The sequence below is a fragment of the Calliopsis andreniformis genome, chromosome 1 (genome assembly GCF_051401765.1).
Source record: "Calliopsis andreniformis isolate RMS-2024a chromosome 1, iyCalAndr_principal, whole genome shotgun sequence".
Taxonomy (NCBI): Eukaryota; Metazoa; Arthropoda; class Insecta; order Hymenoptera; family Andrenidae; genus Calliopsis; species Calliopsis andreniformis.
This window is the reverse complement of record NC_135062.1, coordinates 11,876,314-11,893,252: the sequence shown is the minus strand read 5'-3', so window position 1 is coordinate 11,893,252 and position 16,939 is coordinate 11,876,314. Positions and strand designations below refer to the sequence as shown.

The following is a 16,939-nucleotide window of genomic DNA, read 5'->3' as shown; positions in this document are numbered from 1 at the left end:
TCAAATTCACGCAGCATGTATCGCTAATAATGATTGCACGAATCCTCTGGTGTAAATTGTTAGTAATTAAGTTCGTTAATTTTTCATTGGTACTTTGGGGGTTACAGTATTTATTTATGCCAGTTCAAGTTTGTATTTATTACTTTACGATTGAAATATTGTGGATTTCCTGTGTAATATGATTTATTATTTTGTGTTTTACGATTGCTACTTTGTCTTAGGCTGTTATTAATAAGAAAATTTGTAGAATATTAAGCTGTATTTCGAAACTAATTGTAGAGGTAGTGTTAGATGCAATTAACTCTTAACTACTCTAGTAGAATTTTTTTCCAAACTTTAGTCCACGGTTATTCCTTTATTCTAAGGATAATTCTAAAAACTGGAACAAAAGTAGAGCATTATGAAGAATAGAAGCATTATGCAACACCTGAACAGGATCCAATCTGAGTTGAACTATCCCAATAACCACTATCACCTCACCATAAAACATTGCTCTCAATCCCAACTTCCAATCAACCCTCGAACCATCCAGCTTCATAATATACGTGAAATGAGCATCCCTGCTGCTTGCTAAATCCAAAAAAAAAGACAGCGAAGGGAATAATTCGATGACCCCAACAGAGCGCGGGATAATCCTTGGTGTCACGGGGTTAGGTGACGTAGGAGGGGGAAAGGGTTCGCAGCGAAGCGAGAAGATTCGCGTACGGTGTATAAAGACGGGATTATAATAAGCTGGGCCACGTTACGAAATTGTTTCGTTCTCTATTAATAACAGCCTCCTGGTCGTCGGAGTGCGAGCACGCGGCACCCCTCTCGACACGTGACGATTATTATTGCTGCCACCAGGGGTGCGCTTCACCCTTCCCCGATCGAGGGGTTTGTTTTACCCGCTGCTACGCGGCTAGGTCCTCAGTCATAATAGCCGACCAGTTTTCATCTCCTTAATGCCTCTCGGCCCGCCAGGAGGCCAGCCTCTCAAAGGAAAAGAAACCGTCTGACGATGCTCGCCATGATGCTCGTAATTGAATCCAACGGATACCGAGAGACGCTTAAGGGTGCGTTGCACTCACCCCTCCAAGCTGCAGTCGTCTTAATAATTTCGTAATTCGCCCCGACAGGCTCCAGCGACTGAATCAGCGAAATGGTGCGTCGATCTCTCCTTTGGTCGCGGGCTAAGCACATTATCACTCCTAAAGAGTCCCCTTACGAGAGTCGCCTGGTACAAAGAAAGTCAACCAGGAGATAGACGCGTTAATTGAAAAGGTTTGTGATACTTCGAAATTAGCGGGGAATTTGTTGGAGTCGGTCTTTGAATGGCGAGCCCCAGAAATCTTTCAGGGGAGGATATTACGAGGCTCGCTGGGGGATGAAAAGTTTCGAGCTCACTTTCTCTGTCTTGCTGGAGGGGAGAACCGTCTAATTGATCGTGGCAGGAGGAACGCTTGGCGCTGGGTCCTTCGACAAAGACGCCTGCTAGCCGCAGCAATTTACTTTCCGCAATAGTCGCGCACTGATGACGACGCGCGTCCATTGTTCCTAGACGTCATTAGGCCCCCGATTCTGTCTCGAATGCAACCGTCATCCTTATCGAGCCGCAGAGGTCGAGGCCTCGTTTGACAGAGGGGTCGGAAGGGAAGGACGCATTACCGATGGCACAATGAGGGAAACGTGGCAGGCAAGTTGGTCTCCGATACGGATTGCGGTGGCATTGATAGTAACGAGCCATTAGGGGACACGTTAAACGTATCTCTAGGCGAAACCCTGCTGCTCGCTCAGCCGTGTAACGCCAAGACACCTTCGCGAACGATGCAGTTTAGGAGGCCGCGTTTCTCCACCTCGTTTTCGCGATGAACTTTGTTTCCTGTGGCCTCTGTCGCGTTTGCTTTGCGCTGTGAAATGTGGGTCAGAAGGGGGAAATATGACGTTGAGATTGATCGGAGTTCGGAGTATTAGTTTCAGTATTCAGTGAAGTGCAATGGAGCAATGGGGCTGGAAGTGTTTATGCTTATCAGACACTACCGTGCATCCAGTATTTTTAAAAATATTTTTCAAGACAAATCTGTTACTTATAGTCCTATTTTCTTCATAGTCCTCCCACTGAAGCAGGCTTCATATATCCCAATGTTCCCCTGTCAATCCTTTAATCACTCCTCCCCAACCAAGAAGACTTAGGTCCACCGTATCTATTTCATTCGTCAATCACATTATGATTATATTTCTAAGCGAAGATAAAAGGAAGTCTGTAGCGTTCCCACGTACGAGTCCATTACGCGAACCCGTAACGCGTAGGCAGTCGTTGCAGAGCCTGCTCACAAACAGCATACCGGAGCAACAGGGACAATCCCTGCTAGATTACTTTTCAAGTATCTCAATAGAACCAGTTTAGTCGGCTGCTTATGGCTTGTTATCGCGGTGAATGCGGTGGCAGCGCGACAAAACGGCACGCCCGGCACAAAGCCTCGACCGGCATAAAAGAGCGTTCAGCCGCATTCAAAACTGTTGCGCGGGTTAACATTTATTAACTTCGTTAAGTAGACATGCATCATCCGCGACTCCGTCGCTTTTCAACGTTTCGCTGTAATCCATGCCCTAATGTTTCCGGCTGGTTGGAGCGGGACACAGTTTTCACGCGGCCCCTCTGCTATTTCTGTTTCAGTGTAGTACGGCTGCCAGGACGAGGAACAGGAAAGCGCAGATCGCCGCACTGTGCGAACCGGTGCATCACGTGAGACAGGTACGATCAGCATTTCTTTACTCTGGGTCGAAGGAGTTTGCATATGTTTGCTATAGTTTCTTTTATAGCTTTTCGTTATATTATATGATACAGCTTTTTGCTATATTTTGGGGGACATGGCCTACTACTACTAGACGATCGGAGATGAGAAGCTCTGAGGTACAGAATTACTATGAAAGGATTTTATTCTAGAACATACTTTAGTCTATATTCTATTTTATTTACCTGTTTAGGTAGATTTAATAACAGTGAGTTCGTTAAAAAATAGTCAGATGTATGGAAACTTGCAAAGTATTCTCAAGCTGCAAAATATTGCAGAGAGGAAGTAAGATATTCGATAAATTAAAGACTTATAAATATTGCAAAAATGTGCAGTGACTTTATCATTTGCTCACGTATGTAACATATTGTTTAATTTTCGAAACTGCTGTGGCATATTTTCATTTCAATCGACTTCTCGTCTAGCTGTTACATTTCATTCTCCCTCAACTCTCTAAATTTGTATTCAGAGGCTAAGAATTTGAATATGTGAATTTAATTATCAGTTGTGGACAAATTCATGAGTCACTGTGTTCGAACGATAAACTGTTACCAGCGTGATGCTCTAGGACAGACTGCTTGCAACTGTATGCAATCGTCCCTCCTGTGCATCTTCTAAATCAGCGCGGATGTCCTTTCAGGAGAACACGTCCGCCTATTACTATTTAATCTGTCACGGTTGACCCTCTTCACGAGAAAATATGCAAACGCCAGAATACTGGACAGCTTGTGAAGAGGGTAAGCGTCGAAGTACGTAATTTAAAACCTAAAAATGACTTCCATGCCCAGAAAGTTAGCCCCTGCCAAATTTTGACGACACTTGAAGGGGGTGTTGTCTAAACGAAGTTAGCTTCACTTTTTATACATTCTTCATTCGTATTTTATTTATCTTTTATATAGATATAAAATAGGATATATAGAAAGGGGTTAAAGTCACAACCCAGAAACATATGAAAAATATAATTTCTTTAATTTGTCAATTTTAATAATTCACATTTGTATGTGTGAATATTAGTAGATTCATACTACATTCTTTATAGTTCTATCCATACAATTCTATCTCATACATATTCCATAACCTTGTTCAAACACGAGAATATATATTCTCTACTATAAAAACACATATCTCTATTATAAAAACAAATATTAATATTAAATATTAAATATAAATTATAACTCTATTATAATTGAATATATTATAACATAGTATTATAAAAAAATGTACGAGAAATGAAGCTACCTCCAAGCTCCCTTTCCTGAGCTTCACGATCATCGACAACAGGCTCCATCGTTTCGTCGAATTTAAAGAAAAAACCTGGTTATCGCGTGCAGACATAGACGTCGCGTAATCCACGAGAATCACGTTGCAGTTTCGCGAGGCGACGGCCGCGATCAAGAGATACGTGCCACCGTAAACCTCGCGTTATCTTAACGTTATTGCATATGACGGACGTGACGCCAGATCCTCCTCACTGCAATGCCACTGCAACTGCGACAGATGCTCGCTTCCAGGGGGGTATCGCCTGCAGTCGCCTTGTCGAACTGCGGTGCATTAATAGAATATCGATAAACAAAGGTGCAGTCCAAGTTGAGAGCTCAAACATCGCTCGAAAAGTTCGTCACGATTGCTGTCGCGATGCGAGGGTGGCACCGATCCCCCGAGGCTGCTCTCGATCGATCGAAAGCGAAACTCGTGACAAAATCTTATGACCTGTCCTGCATTAGCGATCCCAAGCATCCACGTTACCTTCGTAACTAGATTTTTCAGAGATGCATTATTAGAATTATTACTATCGTCTGCAGTCGCTTCGTCGAATTGCGGTGTATGAATAGAATATCGATAAACAAAGCTGCAGTCCGAGTCGAGGGCTCAAACATCGCTGGAAAAGTTCGTCACGATTGCTGTCGCGATGCGAGGGTGGCACCGATCCCCCGAGGCTGCTCTCGATCGATCGAGAGGGAAGCTCGTGACAAGATCTTATGAGCTGGCCAGCATTAGCGATTCCAAGCGTCCACGTTATCCTTCGTAACTAGATTTTTCAGAGAGGTGCATTATTAGAAGCGGCGTCGTTCGACAGCCGACCGATCGGAATATCAACGAGCGGGGGACCGATGCAAATCGCTCCTGCACGCCGAAATTCGATTATCACGAGCGATCGGTCAAACGGCGCATGGAAATTTTAATTATCGAAACTACCGTCCCCGCTGTCCACGATGAAATTATTTCAAACGCGGCACGGGGACAATTTTTGCCCACGGAATGAATCACTTCGACCGACGGAACGGTAATTATCGCGATAACGACATTATCGGCTTCGCGTGCCGCCGTTAATCCGCAACGCTGCAGCGCCGCGAACGATTTCACCGAATCGAACGAACCGACCGTGGATCGCAGCGAACGAGCAGATGGCCTGGACCCTGTTCCAGGATAATCTCGTTGATTTCGTAAGATATCGTAGCGGCACAGATTGTCGTTACGGGAGAGGCTCGATTGCATTAGCGGTGCACCCTTTGTCTCGCCGCGCTTTTAACTGTGTCCTCGGGACAGGGCACCAACTGCTGCTGTTTTTTTTGGTAGTCTAGGATTGGGTGGCTCGTTGCTGGATATCGAAGTAGCTTCTAGTGGACATAAGTTTGACATTATTGAGGCTGTTTGTTGGAATTATTGTACAGTTTTTGTAGTTTTGTCAGGGGCGAAAGATGATCGAGTACTTGATTTATGAGTTAGTTGTAAGAAAAAAATTGTATGAGTTGGAATGTTGGAAAATGAGTTGAAGATGAAGGATAAAGTTTGCTGACATTAAAAATTGACTTCGAGTTTAAGTGAGCACGAGTCCAAGGAAGGATTTTAGTGAGAAAATATTCCACTTTGCAGTAGATTAAGACAGTGGTCAGACTATCTATTTTATCTTTTAAGAGGTCCTAATTATAAGTATTTTTCTGCTTTCTTTAAACCTGAAAGCTCCTCTATTTTAAAATTTAGATTTGTGAATAACTAATACTATTTCTTGTTGTTTATATCAGTTATATTTATTTAGAAATAGTGTGTTTACTGTATGCACGAACTAAATTGTACATCTGCTACAAGTTTTAGAGTAATATCGATGGCACAGTTTCGTTTCAATTCTATGCAGTTATACGATTGAACAACCCGGAAGTATCAAAGTCAATAATAGAGTTAGAAGCAGAGGTACTAGTATTTGGAATATTCAAAAGTTGGAATATCTGAATATTGGAAAACTTGAATATTCGAAAATATTCACGCTGAGAGCTCGAAAAAGTGATAACTTTTATTTGATTTTTTCGACTTCATTTTCCACATAAAATCACCATCTTTCTTACCACCATTTGTAGGGTACCTCATACGCTTTTTTAAATCTCGCCAACCATCTCACAGCATTTACTCTGGCACTGTTCCTACCAACCATAGAGAATATTCTATACCAGCGTGAATCCCAGAGTTAACTTAATCTGTTGCTCCACGCCTTTCTCCACAATTATTCTAATCTTCATTATCTACTTATATACACTGTAAGCGTCTGATTTGTCTAAACTAGCCACACAAAAAATTGCTCCCAACACCGCAAACGTTGCCTCAGTTCCACCTTTCTACGAATCTCCTTAAGCTCTTATAATACCTTTCCCAACTAATCTAATCTACCTCTCATTCCACCTCGAACCAACCCCCAATTTCTCAACCCTACCCTCTCACTATTATCTCCACTTGATCCTACTCTCCCTCACCACTGCACCTTCCCCATCACTCTACTCCTGATCGAAGCATGATATCAGCCATATTTATTCCACATTTTCGTCTTATTTCTTCACGTAGAATCATCCCCTTTTCACTTAGCCATTCATTATACTCTAGATAACTTTACTTAAATATTCCAAGTACAGGCTACACAGCAGGGTTGCCACACGAGTTCCCTCCTCACGTACAGTCACTAAAATCGGGCAGTAGGAAAAGAAATAAAGACTGTCCTATTACATCATATTACTAAAATCTCCCTCTAATCTAAACCTACCTTTATACCAGGACTCTCGTCATCGCTACCCATCTCCCAAACCTCTCACCTCCCTCAGCGAAAGAAATCTCGTGGAAATCCAGCAACGAAACCCTTCCAGTCCCCTGTGCTCCCTGGAAAACGGGACTCGTTGAAGCCTCCCTAGTTTAATTACTTTCCGCGGCGAGAACGCGATTCCGTGGCTGAACGAAACGCGGTTTGCGGTTTTCCCCGTATCAAATACGCTGTGTTAGATAAATCCATTCGGGCAGGAGTGGGGGGGCCGCGGGCGATGTGTAGGTATCGCGTCGCGATTCGAATGGCTGGCGCGTTGTCGCGTATCGAGGTCTTTCGTTCGCCGTCGTGTAGCCGACGGAGAATCCCGTTGTCGGGTCGAAGCTCGCGCGGCATTCGGCGTCAGCGTCTTGAATGGTGACAAACGGCATGTACCGCGAGCACACAGCCGCGCGCCGTGGCTGTGACTCGAGGCATGAAGGGGCCCTGCAGCGCGTGAGCAATGCGGATGCACCGCGGAGCCGCTGGCGAACATACAGTTGACAGAAGCGCTTACGGAGGCGAGAGATCGTGCCTCTGTTTCGCCCCTGTCTCTCTGCATCCCCCCGCCACGTCGTCTATCCTTCGCCGCCTCTTTGTCCCTCCGCGGCCCGAGCTCCTCTGCCAGTCCCAGGCTCGCTCGTCTATCCGTCGTTCTCGCCCTGTCTCGCGATCTCCTCGCGCTGCAAATCGTTCCCGTGGCCCTCCCACGCCTTCTGTTCGCGTTTCCGCTTCATCGTACCGCTGCAAATGCGGGGCGCAGCGTGGATGATCTTCGGAGCGCGGTCGCAACTTCGCGACGCGGCATTCGGCGACTCGTCACGCGGTTCCTGGAATTGTTTCAGGGACCTGGGAGCTGGAAGAAGGAAATTTGAATGCCTGGAAGGTGTGCAGGTTTGAGGATTCGAACGATGCGAGGGAACCGGGGTGGCTGGAGCGGTTTGAGGTTTGCTGCTGACTGGTATCGCTTGATAGGATCTTAGGTTGGCTATGAATGCAGGGGTGGACGGGTGTCAGAATTTTGAAGAGGTGATCATGAAGGCTGCTCTTCATGGTTATGAAAATGGGACTCTTGAATCGAAGTCCTCAAGTCTGCAAATGTTTTCAATATTCATCTTTCATTTTCTTTTCATAGTCTTCTTACTTTCTTATACATCTCATAAGAGAACTTTTTGGACCGCTTGTACCTAACTTTCACCTGATTGTGCCTAGTACTGATAATACTAGTTACTGTCCAGGATTCCTGTGGTCCCTAAGGATCCAACAATCGCGAATCATCGATTCGAAAATAGCGGCGAAGGATCGCATAGAAAATCTAAATCTCGGAATCAGGGAGGAAGTCACGTCCCGATCGAACGCCACAATTCTCCTCGTTATTCTCGGCGCTATGCAAATATCTAGAAGAGAGCCGCGAGTTTTTTTACCGATTTCATTTTCGAAAGCTCGTCGATCGACGCGGTTCACCTCCTGGCTGCGCGAGTACAAATTGAAATCTGGGAAATCGAGAGACAGCGATTGTTATTCATACGATGTGTATGGGTTTATGGGTAGCCGCGGTGCCGTATATATTTCGGGAGCAGTTACAAGGGACATTAAAACGGCGGATCGATTAAACGCGGCCAATTAAAACTTAATGGCGTCGAATTAAGCTCCATAAAAACCGAAGAGCCAGATTTTTTATCGGCCCCACCCCCTCCTTTTCTTCTCTTTCTCTCGTTCGACCGATCCTCTTCTGCTCGAATGGAGCACGTTCGCGGTCGCGGCTGCGATCCTTCTTTTTTTCCTCTGGAAAACTCGCGGGTTCGCATGGTCGATCGAAGTTTCAGCTACAAATTTTTCCGATCGACCTCGGCCAGAAGCGGCGTAAGATTGCAAACGATACAGCGGGGCCAGTCGGTGTGGTTCAGCACTTTAAACAGTTAAACGCAACCGATTGGAATCCGATGGAACTCAATTAAACCCGATTAAATCCAATCGAACCAAAAGAATAGGACATTTCACGAGTCAACCCTGTTTACTTCCTTTATATAATCCTGGCTTTCATTAGTTTGATCAAGGTCGCACGCACGCGCTCACTTTGTGTGCGTCTGCGTGTGCATGCAAATGGAGATTTTCAATGGGTTCGATGTTCCAACCACGCGGACTGACGCTCTTTTGGGGCTTGTAATGAAAGTGTGGGGCGCAGTATTCAGTCGTTGTAAGCGTGTGATGGAGAGGTCAGAGTACTTATAGTAACTTAACTTTTCATATTTGTTAACGAAAAATATCAATGGATAACTTACAAAAATTTAGGGACCGAGAAATGCTGAACTTTGTGTACTTTTCGTAATCGAATCACAAACCTCATCAGAGTATTCAGGGTAACTCTATAATAACAAGAGGGTCAGACTATAGCTCTGTTCCCAGTGAAGTTGGAAAAAGTTTGCACTGTTTAACAAGCTCTATCATTCCAAGTTTTAACCTTTTGTAAAACTACAGCAGTGTCATTACAGGGTATAATTAAACTTTGTTTTAAAGTATATGATATCTTTGAAATATTGAGTTTATAGTAACCTCATCTTAGGCTTTATACCTGCAAATGACTTTGCATTTACACAAAATATCATGCTTTCATACAAAAAATTATATAGTTCCATTATAATAGACAGGGTGACCCAGGAAAAATTACCACTTTGATTATCTTTTAGTGTAAGAGTACTAGAAAAATTTTTTAAATAAGATTTGTTTGATATTAAAGAGGTCATCATATAGTCATGTCCACTTCTTTATATGTGGAGTCGCTGAAGACATGTTTCTCTATTACTCTTACAGTTTAAAAGATAATCAAGGTAGTAATATTTACTCAGACATCCTGCATAAAAAAACATATGCAGTTTACCTTGCAATTGCATTGATATTTACATTACCACAGCAAAGGTCGAGCCATAGAGCAAAATTTTCCTCCACAAATTTTTTCTATCTTCACTCGAAATCGAGCTCTAGCCTACCCCAGTTTCTATACTCAGCTTTCACTCCGCCCACCATACTACCACCTGCGAATAGAAAGCATATCTCTCGCCATAAACTCTTCAGCGAGCCCTAACCCTATAACGAGGGAGCCCTATAAACGGCGCTTTATTAGGAATCTCCTTCACCCGCTGTTCCTCAGACTTCTGCAAGATGAATTGCACGCCCTTTATCTCGGTATTACAAGTGAACGCTTTTCAATTCCCCCCATCGATCCACGCGTCCAAGTTCCAGAGCGACCAATAACGGGGCACCTTCGATCCCCTTCAGCGGGGGTCGGATTAAAATTCGGACTTCTGCTAGTCCCCGACGAGGTGGTCTCGTGGTCCCGATCCGAGGCAATAATTCTAACTTTCATTGCTCTTTCGCCGCACGTGTGTGTACACACGACCCCGTGTGGTATCGCGCACGTAGTCGAAGATACACAGGGCCAGGGGCCATGGGCAGAGACACAAGGGCCGATGGGAAAGAGGCGATTTCGGGGAAGAGAAGATACGGCGCATACGTAGAGAGGGCACACAGCACGGTACAGCTCCAAAGCATAGTCTCAACTCGACTCGAGCGGCTGAATCGATCCGCGAGCCTTCCCCTGCACGCTCTCTCTGCGGCCCCAGAACCAACGTCGGCCACCTACCCACCCTCCCGCGACCCTCTTTCTCTTTCTCGACGCCCGCTGCCGCCGTCTCTTTTCGGCCAACCCTCTGCCTCCTCCGAGGCTGGCCCTCCTTCTTCCTTCTCCTTCTGTGCTCCCTCGACGCCCCATCGACCAACCTGGTCACGCGAACCTTTCAAAAATGCCTGACCCTTTCGCGCGAATTTCTTCAATATCTCGCTTCCGCTCTCTATCGACCCTCCCCTCGAGCATCCGACACTTTGGAAGGTCGCTGTTTTTGGAGCTGACTGTCGTTCAGAGGTCTGCTTCTTGGATCGTTTTTGCGGGGAAAATTGGAGACAGTTGGGAATGGAGTTTCTGATGTTGATATCTTTTTTTCTTGCGAGAGGAAGGGGTGCTTTGGGGAGAAGTCGAGTTTTGGAAAGGATGACTGTCACATGAATGTGTAGTAGGGTATGAATCGCTTGACAGCTGTAACTGGAGCTGTAACTATCTTAAATCCCCTAGAATTTAGTATAATGTCAATTTTGAGTCGAGAATGCTGGGAGGAAATTTTTAGTGAAAGCTGTCTGTTGATTTTGTAAGGTGGGTCTCTGTTTTATGGGAAATAGTAAGTCTTGAGGCAGTTGGTAGAACTCTGAAGTGGGGGGAGGGTTTTTGGGGTGCTGTCTGGTAGAATTTATAAGGAGTAACCCCGCGTGTGCTACGGAGGGAGATGCTTCTTAGAGGAATGGATGAGGTATGCCTGTGCGAGGGTTTTTATTAATCTGGTAGGCACTCAGGCATAACTCACTTTAATATTTTTTCGAGAGAAATACAGCCACTAATGGATTCGTTCACGTAGGTTTTGTAAATTACTTATTAGTGAAAACTACTATAGTACTAGTCTGGCAGCTTTTACGAAGCATTTCTTGTGAATAACTTACAAAACCTGAAGAACTAGAAATAAATTATCCTTAATAGCGACAGATAGAGCTGTTGCATGACTCATACAATTTTCCCTGACAAAATTCCCCAACGAAGCTACTAGATCTACTTCGAACTTCCAAAGTTTCTATTTATCCACAAACTCCATCTCGCTCCATCCCCACGAGCACACCTTCGAACGTCGTGCCTCTAAAAAGTAACCAGAACCCTCCATTCCTCAGTCTGCCCCGAGTCTCTCCATTATCCTAAAATTTCCCTAATTTCCCCTCGCTCTGAAAAAGAAGGTCTCAGTCGCACATGATCAGTGGGTCTCCCGGAAGTTGGCCGTGGTCCCCCCCGTGCCGGCCATACATCACGCGCAAGGTACGCACTGAATCTCCAGGCCGAAATATGACCGATTCAATTACGCACGTGTCTGGGAGAGAGGCACCTCCTACCGATGTTATCCCTCTCTGCGTCGGTGATTTGTGTCCCCGTTCATCTTTGCGGGTGTCTGAGGGCGCGTGTACTCCCGCGGCGGGTACGCGCAACGCCACCCACTCCTCGTCCATGTGAATGCACCGTGCGCGCGAGCACGCCCACCTATTTGCCGAGTACACGCGCGCACACACAGGCAGTGGCGTGCACGCACGCGGGGGTGGTAAGGGAACCGCACATGCCCGCACAGATACAAGGCTGGCTAATGGAGAAATTCAGCCCGCAACGGAAACCGTTATACCCTCTCTCTCTTCCTCCCTCACTTCTGTCTCTCTCGCTCTCTTTCCTCCTCCCTTTTCGTCCTTCCTCCCCCTCAAGCCACCTCCTCGCCCGCATTTCTGCTTCTCGATCCCCGACAGTGGTCCTCGTCTTCTCTATTTAGAGTTTATTTGATGCGGATCGAGTCTCGAGTGGAAGTGGCGCGGGCAAGGAAGGGGAGGTTCTTGTGAAACCGACCCAGGGTCAATTTGAAACTTTCTCGGCCCGCTCGAGGGGAAATCTTGGGAAGGAAGCCGTATCGAGGAGCGTGGATCCTCTTCTAGTATTCGATCGCCACCCCCCTCTTCGATGCTCGGCGTCCTGCGTTTCGTTTATTTCGCTAATGCCATTGGGGAGGTTGGAGGTTTATTAATAGGCGTGTGGTTGGGTTGTGGGAATGGTGTTGGTTGATGTTAGGTCGATGGTTTTGTGTAATTGTGTTTTCTTGAGATTATTTTCTTGGAGGAGAGTGTAACTTTGTGGGAAGCCTTCACTGCAGGGTTGCTTCGATACGTGCACGCGTGGTAACGTGTTGCCTCGATCTAAATAGCATCTTTATAGCGAGAGTTCTTTATAGTGTTCTTGTGATGGAAACAATATAGTGCAGTGTTGTGTCTCAATACGTGATCGATAATAGGTTAATAACCTCATGTTGTCTTGAAACTAGTAATCCTATTTACACAGGGTGATTAATAAATGCTGGATGATTCTTCATCACTCGAAAAGCAAAGAGTATGGCGTTATTTACTTATTTTAGAGGGTAGGTTCATCCTCTGAATTATGGACAGGCATTTATGAATCACTCTGTATTGTCGCCAGTTAAAGCTGAGCAAACTAAAATCACCAAATAGTGCGAGAACTAATCTTATCTAACTTTCTCATATTCTAGGAGGTCTTAACTGATCTCTTCCACAAGCTTATAGCGAAATAATCGGCTACAGGAGCATATTAACAGTAACAGTATCCCTAATTTCTAAATCATAATCTTGCAGCTGATTGAATCGAAAATGCCCGAGAGGTTCGATCACCCTTTGTCACTGCGCATCAAAAAACTGTCCTCGGTAGCATTCAGCGCGCGAGGGCAAATATAAATCAAGCTCCTAGGCTAATAAAACGGGACAAGTTGGCGAATGTGCAGAGGAATTATATAGATTCTGCAGTATCAACAGAATTTTTATTCGTTCCTTCGGTCGGCAAACAATCGGAATCGTCGAGGCGCGCGTTTTCATCTGAACTAGGAAATATTCAAATATTTGCCCGCTGTAATAACAATAAATCCTCGCGATTTATGCGTCGGTAATAACCAAGTAACGCCGAACGGCGGAGGATTTTTGCACGCGACTCTCGATCGCAGTTAAACGGGGGATTAAGCACCGTGAAATGAATAAAGAAAATTTTAATCGATTCCCCTGCTGGGAGCCGCTCTTCCATCTCTCGATTTCATTTTATGCAGATACCAGGGCCAGGTCGAAGGGAGGAGGAAGTCGCGGAATAGCGCCGTCTGAGGTTCTAAGGTTAATTTGAAACTTTTCAGAGTCGTTTCAAAGTCTCGCTGTCCAAAAGAGAATACCGTATGAACTCTATAGATTCTTCCAGCAGTTCGTGCCGGATGAGCAATTTTTCTTTGAAACGCCGAGCACTTGGTTGCTTCGTCGCATATCTTATTAACCGAGCTGCCAGCCCGCGGAACATTCACGGAAGACTTTAGTTCCTTGGAGAAGCTGCTGAACGTGTAACTTTGCCAAATGTTACGTGTCTCGTTTATGTAACTTCACCAGTACGCGTAATTCGTTTTGTATTCGCTGGCGATATGTTAACGTGGTAAAGAAAGACGACGAAGAGATTGAACGTTACACGTGGCGATGGGTTCATGATCCAAAACTGACTCAAGAAGAGAAGAGTAACTGAGAGTAGCTAGAATAGACTATTTGCATGAGATACATTATGGATCACTATTTAAAAGAAGGTAATTTATACAAAATAATAATAATAATTTCTTTAGGATATTATAGTATACTAGGTACAGAGAGAGATAAAACCATTATTAGATTTCCTTTGACTTCAAATTTCGAGAAAAATTCATTAGGAAATTATTTACTATAATAATTCGAGTAGTATTCTATTCCTTAAACGAGTAAGGAAAATTGTATTTCCTAAAAGCTGTTAGGATTATTCTACTCCAGATGATAGACTGTCCATTTCTTCAGCGATACTACTCACTCAACATATCAAACATATCAATCCAGTTTCCCTTTGCAGAAAGCACGCACCTTCTCCCTTCTCAACCTAATGGAACACTCATCTGGCAGAAAGCATTTTTCGTAATATCCCAATGACAAGATAAATCACGGTAACGCTGACGAGCGCATGAAGCCTAGGCGAGAACGTTCGAGGGCAATTGGTACGGTCGGATCGGGCTGTCCATTGGGCAGGATCGGATCTATGACGTTAATACATCATCGATTGTCCCATAAACATATACGACGCGGCGTAGAGTGGCGATATTCAGCTCGTGCCAGTCGTTCCAGTCATTATGCACCGGTGCAAACCCGCCTATTACCGATGCCAGAGCCCTTCACCCTCCCCCCAGCCCCGTCCTCTCGATCTGGCTCGCTCGGACACGCATCCAACGAGGCATCGGTGCTCACCCCCGCTCGTTTCGCCCGCTCGCGTATCCGCGTCTTTCCCTTATCGCGACACGCGAGCCCGAAGCAGCAGTTATTACGACATTACGTCGCGCAAATGGCACAGCCAGATAGAAACGGGCCGAACCTGGGGACGTCGAATCGATACACAGCAGCTCGCAGTTGGATGCAGACGTCGAGCCATCATTGATACGCAGATTACTTAAGTACTTCCCGCTCCGAGGCCCCTCGGCTTCCTCGAGCCGCTTGCGTTTCGGAAATCGAACCGAGCTTTCGCAAAAGGAGCTCCGCAGGCCCCTTCCCACCATCGAGAGCTCGAGATCCGCGCGCCCCTTATCGCCGAGTTTAACGCGAACTTCTGATATTTCGGTTGTAGGCGACAGCCATTTGGAATATTAAGCTCCCGAGTGCTGCGTCCTCGACGGGGAGCTTTCTGTAGGTCTCGTCTTTGATCGTTTGATAGGTTTTGAAGGCTCGGTGGATCGGGAAATATGTGAGGGTAAGGGATGTAAGGTAAATGCCCTGATAGTTGACCGTGTACAGGTGCCTGGACACTAATGCTAGTTTTAATTAATTTTAGTGAAATATGTATAAGAAATAATCACACTTGTCATTTTAACTGGTTTGATAATTCTAGTGTTAATGTACCTAATAAAAACAGAAATACTAATAATATAAAGTAGTATACTCAGCTACATGGAATACAATTCAAGTGTTGAAACATGCATTTCTAATTTATCCATTTACTGAGACACTTGACAGTTTAGGCTTCCAAGTATTGAGACATTTCCTTACTACGACATAATTCAAGCGTCGAAACACACATATTTAGTTTATCCACTTACTGGAATATTAGATATCCCATGTGCCCAGGTATTGGGACATTTATCTTACGAAATTTGAAAGAGTTGACGAAGGCTTTTTGTGTTGATGTAGTTTCAGTGGAACATGCGATCTAGATTAGGATTATTAGCTCGGTAGCTGGGGACGTGGTCACAGTGACGATTATGGAGCGAGAATAAGTAGACCATTGGACGCTTCTTGTTGAGCCGAATGGTCGTAGCACGCGCTTCTGGTGACCGCTAATTTCCGGAATTAGGTTCACGAGCTTTCCGCGCCATTTATTAGCCAGAAAGGGTCGCATATAATATTGATAGGGTGAAAAAGCGAGCACCGGGTTATGGAAGTCAGATATATCCAGTTATAGACTATTAGCTTCGGAAATGGAGAATCGATACGCGCGTTCCAGTCGGATAGGGAGATTAGAATATCGAGAGCGTACGTAAAGCTCGCGAGAATTTTCCACGATTTTCAGTGCCCCGTTGCTTCGGCTCGCAATCGCTGGGAATTCCCAGTTTGTCCCGTCGAGCAGCTCCCAATCACCTCTGCAGAACTTGAGCTCACGCTCGAATGGTATCGACATCCATCTGAACACCGTTCATCAACGCAAAGTATTATTTATTGGCAAAGTCTGAACTATAAGGCTCTCGAGTGTTGTTTGACTAGAGAGAAGATCTAGAATAGTCCGATAGTTTCCATAGATTCACAGTCACGAGGCAAAATATTGCCAGTCGTATTCTTTCATTCTAGACGCACAGACGTTCGAAATGTTGAACCAGAGTTTTGGGTTTTTTATTGTACTCTGGTTTTTTGGAGAGAAAGGTTCCTTTAATTTATAATAGCTTCTTCTGCTGAAAGTGTATGCTCTACTTTAATGAACTCAAATTTTCTAAAAGACGAAAACGATTTTGTATTGACCTATTTAAATAATAGAGTTATAGAATAGTGCAGTGTTCCTACAAATACAGGGGTTGCAAGATAAAAAAGCTTCCACAGAATGATCAATTTAACTGGAAAGCCACCTAGTGTTGGCAGCATTTATTGTAAATGCTGTAGCATTGTGTTACCAACACTCATTAAGGATCTCCAGTTAAATTAATCACCCTATATATACACCATTATTTTCCATTTCCCACACATTCTTCTTTAAACTTCTTCCACCTATTCCCACCCTTAAATCAACTAAAAAATAATTTTCACTCCCCTCATTCCTTCTTCTCCAAATTCCTCATTTCGTGAACACATCGAGCGACCCTGACAGACCTAGCTTTCAGTCGAATGGTAGTCGCCAGTTCTCCGCAATTTCACTTACGTGGCCCCGGTCCAAAGAAGGCTCCCA

General features: G+C 44.8%; 1 protein-coding gene across 1 annotated transcript in view; it reads left to right on the top strand.

Moving 5' to 3' along the window:
- Positions 1–2,690: 2,690 nt before the first annotated feature.
- LOC143181646 (uncharacterized) overlaps positions 2,691–16,939 on the top strand; it is a 222,409-nt gene continuing 208,160 nt past the window's right edge. The window contains exon 1 of the mRNA XM_076382174.1: positions 2,691–2,734. The gene's annotated coding sequence lies outside the window, so the exon portion shown is untranslated. The remainder of the gene's footprint in view (positions 2,735–16,939) is intronic.